General features: G+C 34.2%; 1 long non-coding RNA gene across 1 annotated transcript; it reads right to left on the bottom strand.

The window, feature by feature from the left end:
- Positions 1-775: 775 nt before the first annotated feature.
- LOC113110756 (uncharacterized) lies at positions 776-13,606 on the bottom strand. Its single transcript, XR_003293197.1, has 4 exons — positions 13,355-13,606; positions 8,007-8,084; positions 1,260-1,337; positions 776-846 (listed from the first exon to the last, which is right to left on the bottom strand). It is a non-coding gene; the product is annotated as an uncharacterized LOC113110756 (long non-coding RNA).
- Between the last annotated feature and the right edge of the window lie 345 nt (positions 13,607-13,951).

Raw genomic sequence — 13,951 nt, 5'->3', positions numbered from 1 at the left:
GCCAAAAATACAGAGAACTAAAGAGGGAAGAACCTACCTGCACAAGCATCGAATAAGTCTCTAAATAAAACCGTGTCCTGATTTTAGCTCTAAACTCCACCAAAATAATCACAGGCATTAAACAAGCACAGATACCAGAGAAACTAACTCCTCGTTTCGACTTTCTGTAGTCAATCATGTTTGCTTTGACATGAAAAGAACTCTTTTAAATAATATTATATAATACTATACTTAGTGGATTACAAGTGCAGTAAGACACGTACACGTGATGTCAACAGACTGCAAAAGTAATTGCATGCAATATTAACTGGAAAAAGAATTTGGAATACAAATGAAGTAGGATGAATCAAGTGTTGAAAACAATGTCTTGTGCTCAGGACGCAGACGAGTGTCCCTTCAAGCCACATGTAAGTCTGATCAGTTCATCAGCACTGATGTAATTACAGGAGAAGACTTAAGCCTGGCCTTTAAACTCAAACACCATGAGCTTGCAAAGGTGTGCAGACTTTGTGCTACTATAACGACTCTTTTGATTTCATTTTGTATATATATTTTCACATACGGACAAAAAAATATATAAAACCAAATAGAAGATTTATGCAATACACTAATACAGTAATGTGCATGTATATGGTTGTAAGAATCTATTAGCATGCTAAACTAGAACAATAGAATCTAATTTCACATTCATAATCCAAAACCACATGCAAAAAAAAAAAATGTTTCATGGACGATTTTCAGCATGATATTGCTTTTATGCAATTAATAGTTCACCCAAAAAATGAAAACTCTGTCATTATTTACTCACCCTACATGTTGTTCCACAACTGCATGACTTTCTCTCTTCTGTGGAACATAGGAGATATTTAGAATTTTTTTAGAAAATACATTTCTTGGGATATTTCTAAAATATCTTCTTCTATGATGAAAGCATTCTCATTTTCAAGTGAACTATACTTTTAACTGATATTTCAGATTAATTATGGCTATCTTTATACTGATACACCTAAAAACAGAACCATTTAAATTGACTGATTCTGCTACATTGTTACAAACAAAAATATAAGCGTCTGGTCTGATAAAAATAGCTTGCTGATGTATTTGCTGCACAGTTATACTTTTTTAGGTGAACAAATATTTCCAAATGATGTCAAGCGAAGTTAACAAAACATCAACACTCCTGTCAAATAGAAATGGTGCTGTATATCCATTCATATCTAAATCTGTCACTCTGTGGTTAATCGTATTTGTTCTTTTACTTTTTCTGGAGTAACTACAGTCTCTGAAGAGTTCATCCATATGGCCTCAGTCTCTTCCACCTGCTGCAGTGGGATGTCCTGTTAACCCACACACACACACACACACACACACACACACACACACACACACACACACACACACACACACACACACACACACACACACAGTCTTTCAGTTTAAGCATTGTTGGACCCTGTTGACCAACTGCAATAAACATTGATGCAATGCATCTACATAACAAATTACGGATATTTATTGAAGAGTAAGTTATGGTTCATTAATTTATTTAGATGTAGAGTCGCAGACTTAACAAAAACATATTTATTATTTTTTGGGGTGCCAAAAATATCTCATATGTATTATATTCGATATATAACATGTTTAATAAACTGTATCAGCTTTAAAACCAACCCAACCCTGTGTGATTTATTATACTGTCATTGTTTCACTTTTTGGGTTGCATAAGCACAAATTAAATTCAGATAACATTACTATTTAATTAAAAACCATTGATGAACGTTTAGCATCTGATAGAAACAATTAACCTGTTAAATACACAAGATGCAGGTGCTCTACATACATTTTCCTGTTTTGTCTGTTTGTATTATTTTATTAGTTTGCATTAAGACAACCAGAGAAATTTTGTATGATTATATTTTCACAGATGAAGGAGAGTTTAAGTTAATGTGGGAGTTAAAGCTCCACTTGTCTCATCAATGTTATTAACTGCACAAGTGTGCAAATAAGAGCATCCGTTAGTGTCATTTATGCCAAAGCTGTCAACAGTAACCCAAGCATTACAGCCAAATGCAACTTTAAAAGCATGACGAGTTAAAAAAAAAAGAAAGATTTTGTTTGTTTGGATTTTTATTCGTCTGCTGAAGGTCTCTGAATCTCGCATATTTCATATGAGGTACCATATCATGAAAAATGATAAGCAAATTCTTTCCTAGCCTCTTGTCCTCACTCCTGGATGATAGATACTGTAAGCTGAGAAACATGCATCTCCTGAGGACAACATATTACCCATAATCCCTCCACAGTGAACGGCCTTGACACGCATGCATTACTGTCAGCAGCTCTGTGTGTTCAGGAATAAAAATACAGCAAACTTGACTCAGTCCTGAATGAGGGAGAAACCGCTGCTTTAGTTAAGCATTTTGAAAAATGACATGCATTTACAGTACATTGTGTGTGGTCATTACTAGGAAACTGTACCATTTGCCTTCGTGACTTGGGTAATTAACATAAGTCTGTCTTTTCAAATAAATTGGCTAAATAATATCTGAATAGGTGTTCAGTGTGGTTTTGGATCCCAAGTTTGATTTTTAAAGGGATAGTTCATTCTTGTCATCATTTACTCACCCTCAAGTTGTCCCAAAGTTTCTTTCTTCTGTTGAGGTCCCCACTAACTTCTACAGTATTTTTTACATACAGTACTCAATGGAGACCAGCAACTGTTTCCAACATTCTTCAAGATATCTTCTTTTGTGTTCAGCAGAAGAAAGAAACTCTTATAGGCTTGGAACAATTTGAGAGTGAATAAATGACGACTTAAATGAACTATTCCTTAAAAATGTGGACATATGCATCAGTTTCCTGTGATTTTAAGTGCACAAGGCTTCCCGAAGCTCTCAAACTTTTATAAAGCTCCTGAGTCATGGAAGCTGATCTTTATATAAATGTTCCCCTCATTTAATTTGGAATAATCAATATATATTATCAGGTTGTAACATGAGATTTTTCCCTGACTAGTTTAGTAAGGGCACTGTCTTTCGTTCTTTGTAAGCAACAGTGAGACATTTTATTCTTATGAAGTTTGACAGAAAGACGAGGGGTAAATGCATCTAGATATTAACCCTTCTAATCAGTAGTTCCTGGTGAAAGCTTACAAATTGCAATGCAATATGATTTTGAATATCCCCAAACAATGAGAGGTTAGCATTTTGCATATAAAACAGGGAAATGTTATTACTGCTACTAATAATCTTTCATTTAATAAAGCTTATTAAAAGTCAATTTAAATTATTTAATGATTAATATTTAAACGATTGTAATATACATTTAAGTAAGTTTAACCAAAACATTTTGGCACTGTGTTCCTATTGTCAAAAAGAGGAAGAATCTCTCGCCTATTTATTTTTGCTCTTATTTATTTGTGTTTCTTTTCTACTCACACATTTCTGGCAATAGGGAGCTGTATGATGTCTTTACATTTATTTGTATGTAAATAACACATTCACAAAGCAAGATATCTTAAATTTAAACATAACTGTAAATTACTTGCCTCAGATTTTTGTTTACTGTTAAAATTTCTTCCAATAAAAAAGCACTTAAAACATTCTGAATTATAGATTTATCTATTTTTAATGTATTTCTGTACTCCACTCTATAGTCTCTGTAATGTTTATTGATGTATATGTATATATATATATATATATATATATATATATATATATATATATACACATATATACATATAAAATATGTAACGTTTATATATTAAATATTTATATATGATATATATTATATGAAAATAAATATGCAAATATATGTAAATATTTTCAAAATATATGCAGTATGTGTGTATATTAATATATACATAATAAATATACACCACACAAACAGACACACACACATATTATGTAAACAAAAAATTATTTTGGATACAATTAATCCTTTGACAGCATTAATAATCTATCTATCAATCTATCTATCTATATATAGTTTTAATTAATATACTATTTACATCAATAAACAACATTACAGAAGGGCTGTCAGTCGATTAACATTTTTCATTAATATATATATTTAGATTTAACATGGTTTTGCAAGTAATGTAATGCAAACCAGTTTAAAAATAAGTTGCATTTAATTATTTATATTTATATTTAAATTCGAATATCATGCTTCTACAGTTTTTTCAAGATGGATTTCTAATGTTTATGAATGTTTATGGCCCTGTTACTTTGGATCTGATGTGGGAAATCATGCTATACTGACAGATCTGCAGAAAACCTTTTCAAATAAAATGAGCCCATTAAAAACAGTTTTTCCAGAGTTTGCTCAACAGTACCAAATCCTGACAGATTCTTCAACACGCAGTCGTGATTTAACTTTAAAGCCTATAAGAGCCTTTCAAGCCACATTTATGACTTTTCTATTTTTATATCGCTTATCTAACCGTAAGATTAGATTTCTTCCTTCCCTTATGCAGTTATTGCTGTGTGCTAAAAGAGTCTAATGCATTGGATCATGTAATCTATAATATAAATTAAACAAGCCAGGCTTTATTTCCAAACATTTCAAACACGGCCTTCATCGAGTGATGTTCTGGCCATGTGCTGAGCGCCCTCTGCTGTCCTCTCACAGAGACATGCACAATCACACGAGGGCTTGTTTGACTTTGAAATGAGGATCAGGTACACAAACTATCCTGGCGAGCCTGCATGATGATCACACTAAGCAAATACTGCTCTGCTTTGAGGAATCGATCACTGTAATTTGGAGGGTAAACCACTTTGACCAGCGAGAGTGTTACGTTATCTCCTCAACACAAACATCATCTATCACTGCCAGGCCTTGACTCTATTCTATCATTATACAATGTCTGAATCTCACTGACCATCTGAGTGGGTCACTCGGGTCAAGCCAGACAGACTAAACACGTCGGGAGTCATTGTTTCCGGTGAAGGAGCTGGATTCGATTACATGAAATCAAGGCTTGGTGCTCGCTTTTCTTCTCATGTTCAAGTGATCACTGAGTTAAGCTGTGCATGAGAATGTCTCGGTTGAAAACACACTCTTATGAGCTCAGATTGTCTGATTCGGTCTCAAGAGAACTTCAGCATGAAAATTATGTAACACTTCTTGAAAAAAAAAGTTTTTTGCATGTTAATTGTTCTCTATTGTATAGCCATGAAGAGCTCCTATAAGAGAGCGATGGAAAAAATATGAGATCAGAGGGGAAATTTTATTTCTATGCTTTTGCATTCCTTCGCAAACCATTTCCATTCTCTAACAAAAGTATTACATTATCCTGAGTAACTTTGCATTTCCTTGCAAAACGTTTGTGCTCTCTCGCAAAAGTATTGCGTTCTTCAAGGAAATGGCATTTTCTTGTAAAACTTTGCGTTTTCTCACATTACCCTGAGTAACTTTATTCCAAAGGCACTGAAATACAGTATAGGTTTTCCTTTCGCCTTATTTTATTTCAGTTACAAAACTTTTGCAGGAGGAAAGCAAAAGCATCAAAATATACGTTTGCTTTAATTTTTTTTACGGGACCATGTCCCTTTAAGTTTTATTAAATATTACATTTCAATGCTTTCACTTGCAAAACATTCACAAAAACCTTAATTTGCTCTCAAAAACCTGGTGATGGAAATAATTTAAACTGGAAGTTACTTTGAGTGCTTTTGCAAATGAATGCCAAGTTACTTAGGGAAGCATAAAACTTCTGTGTGAGAACAGGGGATGATTTTTTTATTTTAGACCGTAGCCACTTTTGCTAGCATGTCCACAACTTTGAGAATTATTATGCTTTTCACAAGGGCTGTATCCAACACATTTGTTGTACAAAACAAAATATGGAAAACTGTGGCAAATATTGCTGAAGGTAGGACATTTAAGCAGGAACCAAAAAAAAAAAAACAGCAGTGATTGTGTGTGTGTGTATATATATGGAATAGTTATAATATTTTGTTATGTTACCCAGATTTTGAGCCTAGACCTAAAATGAAATTTCCGACTTAAACTGTTGCAAATTCTTATTGCTTTGGAGCACTCAAGTTGGTATCTTTTTTTAAAAAGCCAGATTATTACTTAAGGAAGTGTATAAAGTGAAAAACTAATAGACATTTATAGAAGTTTATTATTATGAAAAATACACAAAAAAATATTGTAAAATTGTGCGTATATATATATATATATATATATATATATATATATATATATATATATATATATATATATATATATATATATATATACTTTTTTATTACATTTTTTTATTAATTTTTTACAATTCTACTGAAATAATAATAAATAAATAAATAAAAAGAAATACCTGAACTGCACTGGGGAAGCACATGAACATCTCGCATCACATGGTCAAAAACAAGTCAGATCTGTCTTGAACATTAACAAAAATCTCAGTTTCAAACCACTTCAGAAGTTAATTTGGATTAAGCTCGTATAAATCTTTTGTTGTTGTTGTTTCCAAAAAACTAAAAAATTCATGAAGACGTCAAAAAATCTGCTTGTGTGACCAATAAGAGTGATTCATCAAACTGCCATGCAAAAAATGTTTATTACTCAGTCACAGCTTTGTGCATGTCTGCTAATATTTAGTTGATTAGAAATGACTCAGTTTAGCATGTGAATCAAGGATGAAATGATTCCAAAACACTTTTGGAATTTTAACCAAACAAGAGCCACATCTCATAAAACAAAGAGCTGAGACAAATAGCGAGATTATGGATTTATTTAAAATAGAGATTTATTTAAATTACAGTGAAATATACTCCATTTATATGATTCAGTAGAGAACAGCCGACATAATAAAGAATCCAAAGTGAATAAATAAAAGGATGTGAAAATTGAACAGATTCCACCACATGCTTGCTAATGGTGAGGGTGATTATCATCATCACTGTCTGTGATTCATCCAGGGAACATTTTCTGTGGTTGACCACATTTGTTTTGAAAAGGAACAGTGAGGAAACCCACAATCAGTGCTGAGAGATGCTGCACACATACTCATTACACTCAGCGAGTATGATTATGTCCATGTATACAAATGTGCATTTCAGAGATCTGCAGCCATAAACATATGGACAGAAACAAAATGTGGCACTGTGGCTTCAACCAGCTTATTGTGTCTGGAAGAACAAAAAATAAGGTAAAAATTCACATCTGTGAAGTCATGTTTTTTGTGGCCCAAGAAGAAGAAATATTTTAAAGGGTTGCATTGGGTTTCTGTAGGTTTTAAAAATAAATTTCAGACTACTAGGACCTTTTTAAGACCAAGTAAAGAAAACCACGTCTGTGTTTTTCTCACACAACCTCTGTGATAATTCCAGAGCAAATGACCTACTGTTTTTTCAGCAAACTCTGTGATCCTCTGAGAAAAGGAATCTCGTCCGAATGCGAATGTCTGTGATTGCCGGTGATATTTTATTTCACAACGCGTTTCCTTGTGTGTTTTGTCCAACGTGAGTTACCGTAGATGCTCTTACCGCACGGATGTTTGATATTTGCTTTCCGGCAAAGAAATAATAAAATAATAAAATCAAGAGCAAGATCAAGTAAACTGTTACCGGCTATTGTAATATCAGCATCAGGTAAGATTACTCACGTTCATTTATATAATCAGTTACATATGTACCTTTATAAAAATTAAACATACGGTAGGTTTAGCCTAAAGGAACCACACATTTACATGGTTTAGCTATACTAGCCATTTAGTATTTATTGTGTAATAATACTAATGGTATTACAGACCGCGTGATCTCTGTGAAGCCCAGATGCACAAATCAGACCCTCCCACCTCTGTAATAAACACGGAGATGTTAGTCCCGTCCGAATTGGTACATGAAAATTGCAGACATCAGGTGGTAAGAATCTAGTCACGTCCGAATAGGGCTTTTTACGTAGTTCAGCATTTATCACAATCTTCTAGCATTATTGGTCAATAACCAAGCAATTTTAAGACATTTAAGTGAAGAAGGATAAAACAGACAAACCTCCTGGGACTGGGTGGAAACCGGATTATCAGTGCACAGAAGTACTGAAAAGTTTGCAGTCTTGCATGTTTTTGTTTGCTGAAATTGAAATGAGCAAAAGACAGTTCATATAAGTAAAATATTTAGAAGTGACATAACACAAATAACTGAAAATCAATTATGAGTAGAATTAAAGCATTCATTCACCTCCCCCCAAAAAAATCTGTCACCATTTACTTGTTTACCTTTATTGTTATAAAAAAAAACAAATGACTTTTATTCATGGATGTCAAGAATAACAAAAAACTTGATTTGGGCATATGTCTCATACTGCAGATTGTATGGATGTTCTGTTCTGTTCTGTTCTGTAGGGCTGTTCTTCATCACCATTTGAGTGTGCGGTCAAAAACTAGCTTAGAGCACTATCTGCAGTTAAAAACTAAGCTTAGGATCAGAAAACACAAACTCTAACAGTTTGCAACAAGCACAACAAAACTTACCGATGTAAGGCAACTTGTGACACTGTCGCGGTTCAGGCTCTTTCGTGTTTTAGTGTTAATCCGTTGTAGAAACATTGACAACTTAATTACTAATGGGTTTAAAGCTTATAAAAAGTAAATTACTTGAAAAAATATATATTTATCTGACTTACCACAACAATATTTCCGTCAGAACATCAATTTAAATCACCAGACGGGAATCAATCTCTTCTCGACCGTTGGAATTCAAAAAAGTGTACTGCACTCGCGAGACAACGCTGCGTGAACATGCTCGCGCAAATGCAAACAAATTGTTTACTTTGTAAAATTAATGAAAATAATGAGTTTATTACTTCTTTTTGTTTATGTTTGGTGTTCAACAGATAAAAAAATTTAATCCATAGGCTAAAGCTAAATTGTTTAGTTGCAGTACATAATTTCACATAAATTCAAAGAATGAAATAAAAGAGCAGCAAACAAGGCTGTAAGTAAGGGGCCGGTTTTTTTGTTTTAATGATGTGCCTTTTAACATTATCAGGTATATTAAAAAACTAAACAAATCGTGCTGACAAAGTGCACGCATCTAGACTAATGTAAAGTTACATGATGAAGTCATACTAGTGCACATGTGCATTTTGAGTGTGTTTGTTTCACTGCATTATTTGGTGTATTCAAATGCATTTATGAATGCATGTGAATGATCACAAAATTCAAGATATGGGGGTTAGAAAATGAATATATTTATATCATTTTATGAAGTTAATCAATATCACACGAAGAGTGCCATTTGAGTTTGTCTCCCAAAATCAGCATGATTCAAATGTGATATTAAGTTACTACAAACAATAATTTAATTACAAATACAAAAATGTTGCAGAATAATGTAATATATGAATGAATAATAGCCTAAAGAGCCTTTGTGCCAAAAGGGTTCTTTCTTGTCATTATAGAACCTTTTAGCATAAAAGGTTCTTTTGAGTTGAGTAAAGAACCCCATGGTTCTATATAGAACCCCAATGAACCCTTTTTTCTAAGAGTGTGTTGTTATAACATTCACCTTGGAGACTGAAAATGGGGTCGCGAATCATTTGAGTCAGTTTGGCAGTTCGATACGGGATGACGAATCATTTGAGTCAGTTCGGGAGTTCGGAGCAGGTTCGCGAATCATTTGAGTCAGTTTGGGGATCACAAATCATTTGAATCAGTTCAGGAGTTCGGAGCGGGATCACGAATCATTTGAATTAGTTCGGGAGTTCGTAGCGGGTTCACGAATCATTTGAGTCAGTTTGGGGATCGCAAATCATTTGAATCAGGTCGGGAGTTCGGAGCGGATTCGCGAATCATTTGAGTCGGATTGGGGATCACAAATCATTTGAATCAGTTCGCTAGTTCGTAGCAGGCTCGCGAATCATTTGAGTCAGTTCGGGAGTTCGGAGCGCGTTCGCGAATCATTTGAGTCAATTCGAGAGTTCGGAGCGAATAGTAGCGTTCGGAGTATGGAGCGTGAATCATTTGAGTCGGTTTGGGTATCGCGAATCATCTGAATCAGTTCGGGAGTTCATAGCGGATTCGAGAATCATTTGAGTCAGTTCGGGAGTTCAAAGCGGGTTCGCGAATCATTTGAGTCAATTTGGGTAACGCGAATCATTTGAATCAGTTCGGGAGTTCGTAGTGGGTTCGCGAATCATTTTCGTCAATTCGGGAGTTCTTAGCGGATTAGCGATAAATTTGAGTCAGTTTGGGGATCGCGAATCATTTGAATCAGTTCGGGTGCTCGGAGCGGGTTCGCGAATCATTTGAGTCAGTTCGGGAGTTCGTAGCAGGTTCGCGAATCATTTGAGTCAGTTGGGGAGTTCGTAGCGGGTTCGCGAATCATTTGAGTCAGTTTGGGGATCGCGAATCATTTAAATCAGTTCGGGAGTTTGGAGCGGGGATGATTCTAGTTAGTTTGGGGTTCGCGAATCATAACTGTATATGGATAGGCATTTTTAATTAATTTAGTAGCTAGTTCTAATTACGTTTTCCGTGTTTAGCGTGTTTAGGTGCGATATGTGAACTAGTATTTTTTGTTTTAATGATGTGCCTTTTAACATTATCAGGTATATTAAAAAACTAAACAAATCATGCCAACAAAGTGCACGCATCAAGACTAATGTAAAGTTACATGATAAAGTCATACTAGTGCATGTGTGCATTTTGAGTGTGTTTGTTTCACTGCATTATTTGGTGTATTCAAATGCATTTATGAATGCATGTGAATGATCACAAAATTTATGGGGGTTAGAAAATGTATATATTTATATCATTTTATGTAGTTAATCAATATCACACGAAGAGTGCCATTTGAGTTTTTCTCCCAAAATCAGGATGATTAAAATGTGATATTAAGTTACTACAAACAATAATTTAATTACAAATACAAAATGTTGCAGAATAATGTAATATATGAATGAATAATAGAATAAAGAACCTTTGTGCCAAAAGGGTTCTTTCTTGTCATTATAGACCTTTTTTATCATAAAAGGTTCTTTGGAGTTGAGTAAAGAACCCTATGGTTCTATATAGAACCCCAATGAACCCTTTTTTCTAAGAGTGTATGTAAGGATATTTGTATTTGAAAACATTTTAGCAATGCATACAACATATGAATTTAAGACTTTCTTCTTAGATTTAAGATCTTTTTAAGGCCTTCATTTGTGGAAGGGTGGGTTTAGACTGTTTTAAGACCCTCAGAAACAATATGAATTTAAAAATGTGTTAACTTCAAACTTGCCACATGAAATAGACATGGAATTTTGTGATATATTGTATATTTATGAAGAATTTGCTTTTCTGCACTTAGAACGATGGTGTTTGTTGTCCTAAAGCTATTAACAGGAGATGCTTTTATTTCTTCTGAAAGGTTTCTAGGAAAGTGTTCGTCACATATCATCTGAAATGCTTCATTAATTCATGGCCTCACGCATGCAAGGGCGTTCTGGGCCGATAGCAGACCTCACAGCACACCAAAACTGACACATCACACCCTCTCTGTTAAAATAAACTCAACTGAAGCTGTCCAGAATGAGTGACGAGTTCAAGAGCTGTGGAAAATTACAGAAACGCCCCAGCGGAGAAGCACAAAGATGATTTCACACGTCAAACAAAGCAGTTCAGGATCATTCCTGCTAGATTTGTACATGCATTTCAGTCACTACTTTGTTATTTACAGAAAGAAATTGTATTTGTTCTTTATCCTGTTTTTAAAAAGACATTGTTGCACTAAATAAGAAAATATCAAACCAGGTTTGATTGGGGTCAATGTGTTTTCAGTGGTGTTCAGTCCAGTAGCATGTAGTGAAATTGTTTAAATACAGAATTTAGGTATACTATGACAAGTCCCTACCAAAGACTTAAATAGTATTTTCTTGTAAAACATTCTTCAGTAATCTTTGATAGAGCACCGGGTTGAACTTCCAGGGAACTGTCTTCATGCATTGATTGAAAACCACTTTGGGATTGCTGCATTGGATCATTTGTTTGCAAATATCATATGGTTTGATAACCAGTTTGTGTGACTCATGCTTTTGAGTGTGTGTCCAGAATTGTCCAATTATTTAGATCCACCATATGAACTATATGAGAAGTTAAGCAATAAATATGAAATCTCAACAAAATGGCAGAGTGGTTAAACGTTAAATCCCTTCACTTTACCTGTAGTTTGTCAGAATAACAGAATGCAGTCAATATCTGTTGTTATTCTGTTGGCTGTTTGTGTTAGTCAACAAAGCCAACTGTCAAATAGATGCTTGTGTTTCTAAACCATGTAGTTATGGTATGAATGAAGCTATAATTAGCTTACAAAAGGCTCCCAAACATCAATTAGCTAAAATAACTTGCTCAAAATGGCTTTGACCTTTTAACCATTAAAACTTGAGAGAATGGAAGAAAACAGTGGATTTGACCTTGCATGTAGACCACACTGTGACATAACATTACTCATACTGATATTCAATCATTACCAAAGTTAAATTATAGACTATAATCAATCAAATATCCCATGACAGATATAATTACATGGCTCTTTAGAATACTCGGTTTTAATTAGTAAATTGCGCCATCAAGCGGTCTGATGTTTTCTGTGCGCCTCAGATCACGTTCGTTTCCTACAAACCAAAGACCATTGCTGTAGCGCTTCACGCCTAAAACTAATTTTGTTTTATATGTGAGTTGAGCTTGAGTTCAGCTCTTCGGCGAGAATTAAAATGCTGGTTTGAGGGGTATCTGTGCACCCAAAAAAATAAAAAAATAAAAAATAACAATAAAGAGATTTAGCCCCAAAGCACTGCCAAAAAAACACTGCCTTTCAATTTCCATAGGCCGGTGTAGCAGTCGATTCTGTTCCCCTCGAAATGTCTGTTTCCCCTCGGGTTGCCAGGTCCGTGTAATAAACCCTACCAAATAGTTAATCAAACATATTCCAAAGTAGCCTAAATTCCGCGGATTTGGCAACATTCCCGCATACAAATACACCAAACAGAGCTGGATGTAAGGAAAGCAAAAAGGGACAAATTTTCCTGCTACACTGCAGCATAGTAAAATTATTCTCCCGCTCCCGTTTATGTTCTTTTTTTTTTTATTCATCTTGCAGTTGTTCCGTTATTTTTGTCTTGTGTTTTTACATTTCAAGTTGAAAAACCTCTCGTCTTAAATTTATTTTAAGTTTAAGATTTAGGACGGTAATTTGAAATATTTGACTTGCCGTACATCCAGTCACGCTTCTTGCGCACGCTAGTTCTGATCGTACGACTAGGAACTCGGCAACTACGTAAGAATTGTAGTATGTTTGCGTAAAGGGGAACAGACATTCCGAGGGGAACAGAATCGACTGCTACACCTGACCTGTCTTACCTGTCGAGCAAGAAAGAGTCCATCTCTGGGTCGGTTTTAAATCCTTTAAGCCATCTCTGAAACCACCTCACCTTCCCCTTTGCGTGTAAACTTTTAAACAATTTACTGATAACAATTCTTCTCATTGGTTATAAACCTGCGTTGTAATACTCGGACCTTCTTCTCTTTGTTTACACACGTGACATACGTAACCAAGCAAAGACGAGTGACGTAAATGTGTCACTTCCCGCGAAATCCGACCAGACATCTTCCATATACTGCAGCTTATTTTAATTAATTTAATTTTAATACTTAAGAAATTAAAAAAAAAAATCAAAATTTTTTTTGAAGAAAATATTTTATTGTACTATATTTTAATATTACATTTTACTTATTTTGTCCATAAAATTAATCATCTATGTCACTAAAAAGAAAAAACCTCTAAAAATGGTTCATCACATCACCATGTGACCAACATGTATGCTTTCTTCTTCTGTCAAAGGACATTTTAACTGACCACCAATGTTATATATATCTTATTTTAATGGGAAAAATTAATATATATAAATATTTATAAATTAATTAATTTTTATTATTTTATTTTATAAATGTTTTCAT

The sequence above is a fragment of the Carassius auratus genome, chromosome 11, assembly GCF_003368295.1.
Source record: "Carassius auratus strain Wakin chromosome 11, ASM336829v1, whole genome shotgun sequence".
In the NCBI taxonomy this organism is placed as follows: Eukaryota; Metazoa; Chordata; class Actinopteri; order Cypriniformes; family Cyprinidae; genus Carassius; species Carassius auratus.
Note: the sequence above shows the minus strand (reverse complement) of the source record. Positions and strands in the feature narration are given on the sequence as shown.